Source organism: Mya arenaria, chromosome 16 (genome assembly GCF_026914265.1).
Source record: "Mya arenaria isolate MELC-2E11 chromosome 16, ASM2691426v1".
Lineage (NCBI taxonomy): Eukaryota > Metazoa > Mollusca > Bivalvia > Myida > Myidae > Mya > Mya arenaria.
The window spans coordinates 23,534,565-23,547,480 of NC_069137.1; the positions used below are offsets into that span (position 1 = coordinate 23,534,565).

General features: G+C 33.9%; 1 protein-coding gene across 2 annotated transcripts in view; it reads left to right on the top strand.

The window, feature by feature from the left end:
• Positions 1–12,916, top strand: part of LOC128221045 (uncharacterized) — a 405,331-nt gene that overhangs the window by 172,492 nt on the left and 219,923 nt on the right. The gene's annotated exons all lie outside the window — the stretch shown is intronic.

Here is a 12,916-nt window from a genome sequence, read left to right on the forward strand (position 1 = left end):
TATATACTGTATAATTATAAGACCTTTAAGTTGGTGTGTTTAACTTTAGCTTTATACAATGTCATGTGAAAAGGCAGCATATTTAATATGGGTCAGGTGTTACGGTTCGCATTACTTGAAATGAAATAAATGATAGTTAATATCTAGTTTACAGTGGTACATGTGAATTATATACTCAAATGAGATTCATGAAGCAGTAGAAAAGCCTTTTTTGACCGCTCAACTTCACTCGTAAATAAAATGATCATGTCCATTCTGTGCTCATATAGATTCATAATATTATTACAGACCATGAGGAAGCGTATGATAATCAAATACATGGACTAGCCCGCTCTTGTTATTCGTCCGCTTTATTCAAGAACAATATGTGCAAATGTATTTATAGTTTACTCTATTAAATACATTGCAATGCTTTAAAGATATTTGAATTTTACACCATTGATTTCTAGATATATTCGAAACTTTGTATTTTTACAAAATGTTTAACTCATAATATTATAAACAATAACATACGGAAGAGTTGGCAACGTTGTTCCAGCTATGGCATCAATCGTTTGCAGGTGATGTATTTATCTTGTCTTTAATTACCTAAAATGGTTTTATCAGCTTATATTATTAGTTTAACTTCTTTCTTCATTATTATCAAGTCGATGCTGTTCCTTTTAGGCTGATAATTCTAAATTTGAGTTTTTGTCAAATTTTGGGACAAGTAAGAGGTACCAAAAAGTAAAAACCCCTTCGTTGTGAAGATACAGCATTACCGCTTAACATATACGTCAGCACACGAGTGCCCATCTGTCACTGGGTATTTCGCCCCTTATCTCGGTACACCGTTGAGATGGCGGGCCAGGTAGTGTTGATCAGCAACTAACTCCTCTATGTTGACTTCCATGTCGGTTCACTGCGTCGTAGCCAGAGATAACTAGACACTGTCTCTGCAGCTCTCCCAAGAGCGTTGACACCAAGGCGGTACCCAAAAATTTATCAACAAATTTCTCTTTAGATTGGTGGATATTTGTTTTCATGCATCCAATGGGTGCTCTTGAAGTCTTCGCTTGTGGCTATGTACTCGTAAAGGTATATTGGTAATTGTTAATAACTTATTTGACAAGTATGAATATCTTAAATAGTTTGAACTTACTCACTCACTTGCTCACCCGCTCACTTGCTCACTCACTCAGTCACTCACTTATTCAGCAGCTCACTCGCTCTGTCTCTTACTCACAAACATAGTTGTAGGGAAGAACACCCTTTTAGATAATGATAGATAATAATGGTGACCTTTAAGCTCATGTAAGCTTGTTAAAATAAATATATGGGTTGCGGGAAACTACCTGTACGGGTAGGTGTACATTGTGTACATTGTACATGTTTAACATAATATGAACGACAGAACAGAGAAAGTTATTTATATTCATCAGTGAGCTATCATAAAGTTAAAAGTGAAATTCAGCTGCCACATTGACAGCTACAAGTACATGTCGTATTAATGTCGTATCCTTTAATTTTCATTGCCAAACTGACATCCTTTTATTCTTTGTTTGAAGAAGCGTAAAGTAAATTGAGAAGCGAATTTTGGCAGAGCCGTGTGAACCGAAATAAATAGGCTCCAAGTATGATATGTCAGCTTGGAACCCTGCTTCAAGGAAATTTTAACTTCGGCTAAACGGTTGCATTCCAGTATATGTCCTAACATATTGACATAAATTCATATGAACTTGACAACCCTAGATGGGTCACGCGTCACGACAGTTATTTCATATGTATCATATCCGCTTTAATGCTAAATTAATTATTATTTACGTCAACACTTAAATTCAGTATTTATTTAGGCCTAGTTGAATTAATAGCAAAAAAAGCAGTCAAAGGGACATTTATTTTTTTCGCTTAAATTTTATCAAGTCCCTATTAAAGCAAAGAAATACGCTTTAAAATGAGTACTACGAAATGTATATTGTATATCCTACAACGCGATAATAGCGGAACGAAACGTCAATATGGAATATTTGGCCAATAAAAGTAGCCCCAAAATGTGAAAAACGTGTGTTCCACTTGTTTAACAAGGCAATCTATATTGTGCAGTGTTAGACTTGAACGTTTTAATGTGTTACTTTAACCTACGTTTCATAATATCTAGCCAAGAAGAAAAATAATTGCACTTCTTTACTCTTAATTGTGTTTAATATATTTACCTTAGCGATGTTATGGGAGCGGGATTGCTCACCCATAACGCGACCCTCGACAATAGTCCAGATAGTTTATTACAGTACTAATATACACCAAAACGCACAACTTCAGTCTTAACATTGCTTATTGTACTTCGAGGACGACCCATACCACTCTGATTGCGTTTAAACCATCATTATACTTATATTTAAGTGGACACATATCACAAGTTGCGCCCTGAAATTGCGACCCCTCAAACACCAAAAACCTTGGCTTGCCCCTGAATTTATTATATTGCTGTCACCTGTTAACATTTAAATGGTGCATGTTATCTGATTTGAACGAATGCACTTTAATTGTATCCCATGCTGTTTTAAAGTATTTTGAAATGGTGGCAATATTGAACATAAACTTGATGAGGAATGCAAAAACTTTACCAGGATTATATGCTGCAGCAAGACAAAATACCATTATAATGATTATGGTCCAGTGATGTATTTATAACTTACGCATTGGAATATTGAGCGTCATTAGATGAATATATCTGGCAAACTATATTACATTCCAATGTCAATGAATGGATCTTCCAAACAGATAAGGTCTTAAGTGAAGATTCAAACATCTAGAATGAATGATGCTACTGTACAACTATGACCAGAACAGTCCCATAACCCTAGCCTTATCGAAATATGTCGATAAATGTAATTAATTAATGACTGTTGTGTATCGTTTGTGCGTTCATAAAGTATAAATGCTTGGGCGCGATTTTACTATTTCATGAAACGCATTACCCAATCTTCAACATAGTTTAAATTACATCAAAGAATTACAAAACCTGTGTTTAATTTGCAAAAATGAAGTTAGTGTTATTTGAAATATTCTAAACAGTATAAAATTTCTGCAAAAAGACATAATTTATTCTTGTTTTCAATTTCTGCACTTGTAATGAAAGAACACACAATAAATTATTAACTTTATTATGCAGTGACGGCTATACCCGGGCATACTGAATACATAAGAAGAAATTCCCACGGTTTGTTTAACAACGAGCCCGTTTTGTAAGACGATCTACATGATGTTTACATCATATTAAGAAACAAGATAGTTTTCCTTGTCTAGTTTTAAGAAAACCACAGAGTTTTTCTTTCTTTCTATGAACGACAACAGTGAAAACAGGCGACGTTTGTCCTTGACAAAGATGAAGATCACGTTTTGTAAACATGACAGAATAATTTCGGATTCAACATCTTAAATCAACAAGTATACAGCCATATAAGAAAAAGCGTTGATCGCAACTTTTTACTACAGGTTTCATAAGTAAAACATTTGTTTTCTTTCAACCCTCACTGCGATGAAACTTAATGAATAAGTTTATTAAATACCCCAAAACATGTTACATTTGCGCAGAGCTTTATCCTGTTTATAACAACTAAATGCATTATAATTCATCAATTAAGAAACATATACACAGAAACATAGGTCAATATGGTACAAAATAAAGTAAAGTATAATGTATATTCTCATACAAGTTAAATGAATTATTATTATTGATATAACTACCGGTATGTTTCTCTTAATGTATTAATATCCGTATTAAATGAGCGGCGACACTGTTCTTATAAATCTGTTATAACAAGCAACGTATAAGTTAAAAATGATCATAAGCATATCATTGAGTGCACAGATGTATATATTAAGTTGCGTCATTTACAAAGATGATTTTGTTTCATCTATATTATTAAAGTTTTTGTTACCTTTCGTTTTATGATAAAAGAGATTATAACTAAATTAAATAACAAAAAATGCTCAAATCAACTGAACTGTCATTTGCACCAACAGTATGTCCAAACTTAAAATAACATATATATGCTTCGAAACTTAGCTTAACATAACGCACAAGAAGGAGACAAATATCAAAAGAAAAATAGATTGCAAGATATCTTCAATATCGTACACTTATACTCATAATGATATATATGTTCTTTTAAGACTAACAGAGAATATACTCATATAATATACAAATACATACAATACAATTGGATGGTTGAAATAGTATTATGAAAGCTTACTTTGTTAAAGAACAAACCAAAAAATGCATGAATTGGGCAGCACTAAGGTTATGGCGGATAGCAACGGGCAAATGATAAGCCCCGCCTAAACTGGATGTTGATTGGTCAGTCTGGTATCGACCGGCTAGGTTAACCGACATGCCGCATCATAATAATTATGAACACAGAAGCCCTGCTTCCCAGCTTGTTTTATTTTGTTACTTAATGAGGTCACATTTATAGCTCGTTGGCAGGTGCTGAGCTCTACCAAAGAAAAAAAGGGTCATATCGAGAAATGCATTCATATAAAATTCTAATTTAAACATTTGATTGTGTAGAAACTTATTTATAATTGAAAGGAAAAAACAAACGTTGAACAAAAAAACAAAAAAAAATCAAAAACAAGAAACATGAAAGAACAGCAGAAAACTCCACAAACAGCACAATGCATACATACTATATATAAACTTGATGACCCATAATCGAACTTGAGCTAGAAATCATCAAAAACAACTTTCTGACAAATTTCCAGGATATTTGGCTGAAAATTTTACCTCGAGAATGTTAACAAGGTATATCCATATTTTGGCTCTGTGACCTAGTTTTTAACCCCAGATGACCATTTTCGAACTTGAGCTAGAAATCATTGAAACAACCTTTTTGACAAAATTCCAGGATATTTGGGCCGAAAATGTTATCTCGAGAGTGTAATCAAGGTATTTCCATATTTGGGCTCTGTGACCTAGTTTTTGACCCCAGATGACATATATTCAAAATTAAGCTAGAAATCATCAAAACAACCTTTCTGACAAAATTTCAGGATATTTTGGCCGAAAATGTTACCTCGAGGGTGTAAACAAGTTTTTTCCATATTTGGACTCTGTGACCTAGTTTTTGACTCTAGATGACCATTTATCGAACTTGAGCTAGAAATCATCGAAACAACCTTCCTGACAAATTTCCAGGATATTTGGGCTGAAAATGTTACCTCTAGAGTGTTAACAAGGTTTTTCCATATTTGGGCTATGTGACCTAGTTTTTGACCCCAGATGACCCATATTCAAACTTGAGCTAGAAATCATCGAAACAACCTTTCTGACAAATTTTAGATGACCCATATTCAAACTCGTCCTAGTAATTACTGGGACAAACATCCTGACCAAGTTTCGTGACAATAAAGGCAAAAATGTGACCCCTATAGTGTTAACAAATTGAGTGTGGACGGAAGTCAGACGACGGACGACGGACGACGGACAACGGACAATCATCGATCCTTAAAGCTTACCCTCAGCCTACAGCTAAGGTGAGTTAAAAACTATTTAGGTTTTTAAGGATTGTTAGGCACCGCCTCAACTAATATCCAAACGCCGTACGCGTGTTTACTGTAGGAAATATCAATAATTGTTCTGGCAGACCTTTATCCGGTCATCAGAAGGGATGATATCACGAGTAAAACATTATCGTAGTTTCAAAAGGTTTCGTAGTTCAAATTAGAAAGTCAATCTGCATAGCGCATAAAACGGAAAATGAGGTCAAACCTAACTTGTTTTAAAGTAATGATGTCAGTAACAAACACCGCAGATGTAATGTAAACAATGCTCTGACACCTCATTTAGTTATGAATAAGTTGAATTAAAGACAAAAATATCAATCTCATAACGCCTCGTTAGAGGTTGATTGTATCCACTCGGACCGTAAACACGTGATATATTTTAATTTGTCTGAGCCTTTTAATACATAATCTTAACAAGATTATGATAAAAAATATATATTTTTTCCATTTTGCAAAATCAAGATTAAGTAAGTAATTTCTGTAGCTTATTGCGAAACTGGGACAAGTACATTTTTCTATAAAATTATAATATATTATGACACTTGACAGATCGGCTTTAAGCTTAAAAGCTATAAAATATTTGAGATATGACAAAAGGGCATACAATTTTATCTTAAACATCTACAGTACTGTGGAATTTGGGTAATTTAAAAGCAGTAAAATTTGAACAAACAAAACTCGATATATGTCTGCACCAGCAAGGTATTTTCATCTACAAAACAGGATTGTCTGACAATTTTCCTAACCGAATATTTTATGATAGTTATGATATGCAAATGTTGGATTTGTATTGCGTTTTAACATTCCATTGTGTCGTATTATCCAATAACAATGAATGAGCTAGATATTCGCATAACCTTATACTAGCACTCCATTGCAGCCGAGACAAAGGAGCTTAATTTTCTTTCTTGCATAGCCTTAGTGACCACAAGTGCAAAGGTTTTACAGGGTTTACAATATGGCTTTCGTAAAACTATATAATTTAAATCGTCTTTTAAAGGACACAATAACGGTTACAATTGATAGATGCATATACTTTTCATTTATATCAGTGCACTATTATGTTTAGGAAAAAAAACAAAAAACATATGACATGTATACAGATTCAACAATATAAGGACATTTTGGCGCCTTTTAACTGGGGAGTTCGTGGTCACGTAAATATTAATTGAAAACACCTCTGATTGAGGCTTATATATTTTAGCTGTTACAGTACACAGCTCATATGCTTTATTGAGTAATTCAATACGCAGTTTTAAACATATTCACTTTTGCGACTCGATGTTATAAGCCCAACGCATAGGCCATGTGCCAAAAAGTTCGAGACCAACACAATATTTATGCAAAAAGCTACAGAAACAAGCTCAATAGGAAAACGTTTAAAAATAAACCCGGTTTAATGGCACTGGGTAAACGCCAAAGAACATATAACATAATATCACAAACAAGAAACATAGAACAGCACAACACTCTACAAGCAGCACAGTGCATACAAACTATATATTAAAAAAACTAGTGTTAATTAGAAAAAAAATGTTTTAATTGTATGTGCATACAATAAATGGCGTCTAACGGACCTACACAAAGCTCATACAAAAATGTTGATGGCGATAACATGTTGATACAATGTATGTGTTTCTACTTATAGCCTGATGAGCCATGTCAGGTGTAAGCTTCCATACTGCATACATATAATTTGATCAACATTCAACGAAGTTTTAACAACTGACTTACATCGCACGATTTTATAGTAACTGATTTCAATGAAATATCCTTCCGCGAAAGCAGTAATGTTTTGCCTAGTTTATGTAAAGATACACAGCATTTACACTATTCATAAGTATAAGTTAATGTTTATTTTTTGTTGGGGTCAAGATTTTCATTGTGTGATTAGATATGAACTATTTAATTCATTTTTACTGGCTGAAATATCAGGGAAGAGTTGCACAGTGCTAAAACAATATCTCACTTTAGTTTATGGTCAATGCTGTTTGAATTTATGATAATACTTGTAGTTTGACTAGTGTATTATTTAACAACATGGTATATACTCGTTACATTAAAAATAATTTCGCTTTATGATTATGTAAATTCATTTTTATTCAAATTTTTTCATATTATTTTAATGACCTGACACTTGAATGTTTATATATTGATATATTTTGTTAAGGTTCATAATGTGTATTATGCAACCTATGATCATTGACAAATAACTCCGTGAAAACCTTAAATAAACATTCTGTTTATTATGCGTCAAACAATTGCTAATGTTGTGATTGCATTTGAGTTAAGAGGTTCTAAACATGGAGTAAGAACATCCGAAGTAAGGACATGGCGGTGTTACTTATCATCAACCTCTTTCCATTATAAAAAAATATTATATGTGTGTGCCCTTCTAAAGTTCCAAATACATTTTCAGATGATGTGCTAGATTAACTTCTCGATCTGTTTGTGTGACAATAAAGGAATGTGATCCAAATGTTTTCCAGTTTTGTTGAGAATAACGAGAAGCAAAACATTTGAAATGAAGTACATTAGTACCAATCAGATATTTAAGAACATAAAATCAATCTTTAATAGCCTTACCGCTTGTGATGTGAAAATATGAAATGAAATAGTTACCCGATCCCTACTTTTTGCACGAATCATTATTTATTTTCGTGGTAACTGTTTCGTATTGATGTGAATAAGAAACAATGCTGATGACTGATTGTATATCAAACTTCAGCCGAAAAGGAAAGCTGGAAACTAAGAGCTTGATAGCGAAGTGAAAAGGTGTTAAAGCAAAAAAAACCCCATTAAATTAGCATACACACGCCTATTTGTAACTTGTTATGTATCGAATGTCGATAGCTCAGAATACATCGTTGATCGTATATGGTCTGTAAACATTCTTTCTGACCACTCTTGTCATAACTATGACAAGAGTAAAACGTTGTGTAACGCTGTAGTCGCCCATACTATTAAAATTTGCCAAAATGGTTAATATCACGATAACGATTCTTGTGAACTGAACAGAGGTTTGAATATCAATTAAAGTGAAAATTCTGTATCGAAATAGCAGTAATGAATAAAAAGTGCTAACATGTGATTCTGACTACATAATTGAAACATACAATTAAATAAACACTTCAGTAATACGATCTCCTTGTTTTGAATAGCATCGACAATAACTACACAGGTGAATACCCAAAACAACTTTACAGTCACGACTTTAATTTGTAATACCTTAAAAGGAGCGATTGAGCGATTATTTAAGCCGGTTATTGTGTCATTGAAACCATCTTCCATGTATTAAATTAAACAGTTTGTATCAATCTGACATCTGCGTCTTCTTGCTAAAAAAGCGTAGATATAAATGAGAAGAAAGGAATGTATGTAGACAGGGGCAGATCTTGGATTTGAAGTTAGAAGAGTCGAACGTTTGACGTGCACCCCTCCTCCGGAACTAAAATTTATGGGCTCCAAATATGATATAGGGGTTGATGACCCTCTTCAGAAACATTTGAGCTAGGATAAGACTGGTGCATTCTTGTGTATCAGTTATCATGTTGCCATAAAATCACTTTCAAATGGGAAAGGCGTCATGTTTCATCATCCTCGAACCACGAGTTATGATATCTTAATAATATCCGCTTTAATACTTGTTTCAATAAGTATCATTTCTATAATATGTTTTTTTTAAACGATTGTAAATAAAGCTATGTTAACTGATACTAAATCAATCTTGTTTGCACCAATATAATACTTGTGTTTCGGGTTTCTATCCAGTATATACACATTTACATGTTAACATTTTATGATTTGATTATTGAATTTTACATTTGTTGGCAAACTATTTAACCAAACATTTCAATATAGCACTAGTCATGATATTCAAACACCTTCAACGATTTACCATGTTTCTTTGATATTTTGACCAGAAAAGTCCCTCAGCCGTGTCCTTGTTGAAAATATTATGTCTCATGTAGCTAACTTATAACTTAGTCATGTCTTTCTTGCGCTCATGTGCGATTTATGCAATTCAATGTTGCGCATTACAAAGCTGTCAATTGCATTAAAGCCTTTACAACACTATGGTTTAGGCTGTGCAAAAATATTGTTTGATATTTTATTTTTGTTATAAATAGTATCGCATTCCTATTTTTGCTTTCTCATTGAATGAACACCAAATACATTATAAAATTGCTTCATGATGCAGTGACCAATACTCCCTGGCAAAGCGGAAGTTTTTACGTCTCAACCATAGCGTGTCGTAAGAAGTTCAACAGGATGTTTACATCATATTATGAAACTAGATAATTTTCCTTGTCTCATTGTCCGTAAACAAAATCTTTTTCTTTTTTTCCATCAACGACAAGAGTGAGAAGAGTCGACGTTTGTCCTTGACACAGATGAAGGTTGAAAGTAGCATTGAAACACTCAAAATCCTTAAAACGATATATCTGTGTCCGCTAACATCTCAATCAAAATGAAAGGATGATTGTAGCATACTTCGATGAAACTTATTAATAAGTTTTAAAAAGTCTTAAATACGTTATGTTTCATCAATAGATTGTATACTTCCATTTCGGGATATCGTATGAAATAAATGCGATATAAATGATCAAGTTTTTAAGTATTAATTTAAGTTTAACCTACGTTTTTTTCTTCTTTTCGTCAACATCAAGACTTACCAATTAAACATACATGTTTTAACAAAACACACAAAGAGGACAAATAGATCGGGCCTCACATATGTCGTTGTGGCGTCAATGTCTTTCTTTTTTCAATATGGATAAACGGCATTAAAAACGTCGTAAGCAATTTTAATGCAGATCTAACTCACTTTGAACAACTACGTTGTATTTGAGGGCGATAAACAAAGAAACGCTTGGCAACTGTAATACATATATACCCTTTGGACTTCAGCCAAAAGCATACTGTTTTCATCATTTTTTTTTATTCCATTCCGAAAAAATATATTAAATGAACGTAATGGATGACAATACTTCAAACAAATGTAACAGGCGTTCATAACTGTATCGAAAACATGTAGACACATCGTGTCAAAAATTGATTGACTGGGTTTTAAAAAAGTACAAATGTGTAGTTACGTAGATGAAATAAACCACCGAAGGTCGAGTTAGTATTGTATTTAGTATCTTATTTGAAAGCTGATAAGCTTGCATAAGGAACGTTTTAATGGGCTTTTAACGCTGAAGAAGAGCTTAATAATTATATTGGCTATTTAAGACCTTAACTGATGAATACGGTTTTAACTAATTTGTTAAGACCATGTTTTATACAAGTGTCATTATAATACCATCCGATACTTCCGGTTCTATGCTTATAAATTGACTGAAAGACGGCTATTGGTTTATCCCGGATTGCATGATTTTTCTATCACAAAGAGGGACAACTTTTCTTGTCTTTACTTACTGAATCAGGCTTTTATGTTCCATCATTGAAAGAAGCGATGCATCTTAAATAAATAGGATTATAAAATAAGAACCCAAACCTAGAACAAATAGATCGATTAGCTGTATTAAACAACTAGCTTTTGACTGATACGTTAAAGGCATATTTTATTCTGCAAAGTTATTTATTGTACTTGTGTGAGAATGTGATTGATACTCTTGGCGAAAACCGGAGAACCCGGAAAAAACCTTCCTACCTCAATATTCAAACTCAGTCACACGTCACAATGTTGAATGACAAGCTTGGCTTACGGAGACATATATAAAGTATCTCATTTTTTGAAAATCTTTGGTTAAACAATTAGCAAATGGTTATTGTTTTCATAACAACACACCCTTTTTAAAATGATTTCTTTTTTGTTGTTTAAAAGGCCTTTTTTATAATGTTAGTTTAATAATAGTTTTTTCTGCAAATAAAACATCTTCTGAATCTGTAAATATATACACACATTAACAATAGTTTGCGTATTGTCTCGGATTATCTAACAATCCTATATTAAATATTTAAATGTCATTTCTTGGTTGCGATAGAATCATGGTCTGCTTCCAATGCAAAGGTGGTAATTTGTTTGTCTTCATCGTCAATCGTCACCCTGTTTCTTATAATGCCGTGGAATTGCATAGGAACGCACATGCTCATTCACAGGCTTTGTCGAGTGGTTTGCAATGGAACGCACATACTCTTTCACAGGCTTTGTCAAGTGTTTTGCATTGGCACGCACATACTCATTCATCAGCTGTGTTGAGTGTTTTGCAATGGAACGCACATACTCATTCATCAGCTGTGTTGAGTGTTTGTTTCGCATAGGAACTCACATATTTATTCATCAGCTGTGTTGAGTATTTTGCATAGGAACTCACTTAATCAGTTACCAGCTGTGTTGAGTGTTTTGGAATGGAACGCACATACTCATTCATCAGCTGTGTTGAGGAATTGGCATAAGCAGGCACAAACTCATTCATCAGCTGTGTTTAGTGTTTTGCAATGACACGCACATACTCATTCATAAGCTGTGTTGAGTGTTTCTCATAAGCAGGCACATACTCATTTATCAGCTGTGTTGAGTGTTTTGCATTGGAACGCACATACTCATTCACCAGCTGTGTTGAGTGTTTTGCAATGGAACGCACATACTCATTCATTAGCTATGTTGAATGTTTTGCATGAGAACGCACATACTCATTCATTAGCTGTGTTGAATGTTTTGCATTGGAACGCACATACTCATTCATTAGCTGTGTTGAATGTTTTGCAATGGAACGCACATACTCATTCATCACCTGTGTTGAATGTTTTGCATGAGAACGCACATACTCATTCATTAGCTGTGTTGAATGTTTTGCATTGGAACGCACATACTCATTCATTAGCTATGTTGAATGTTTTGCATGAGAACGCACATACTCATTCATTAGCTGTGTTGAATGTTTTGCATTGGAACGCACATACTCATTCACCAGCTTTGTCGAATGTTTTGTATTGATACGCACATACTCATTCATCACCTGTGTTGAGTGTTTCGCATAGGGATGCACGTTCATTAGCTGTGTTGAATGTTTTGCATTGGAACGCACATACTCACACATCAGCTGTGTTTTGTGTTTCGCATATGAACGCACGTAATCATTCACCAGCTGTTTGGAGACATTCGCATTTGAACGCACATACTCATTCACCAGCTGTGTTGAGTAATACGCAATGGAAAGCACATACTTATTTACTAGCTGTGTTGAGTGTTTCGCATAGGAACGCACGCACTCATTTAACCAGCTGTGTTAAGTGTTTCGCATAAGCTAGCACATATTCATTCATCAGCTGTGTTGAGTGTTTCGCATAAGCAGGCACATACTCATTCATTAGCTGTGTTGAATGTTTTGCAATGGAACGCACATACTCATTCATTAGCTGT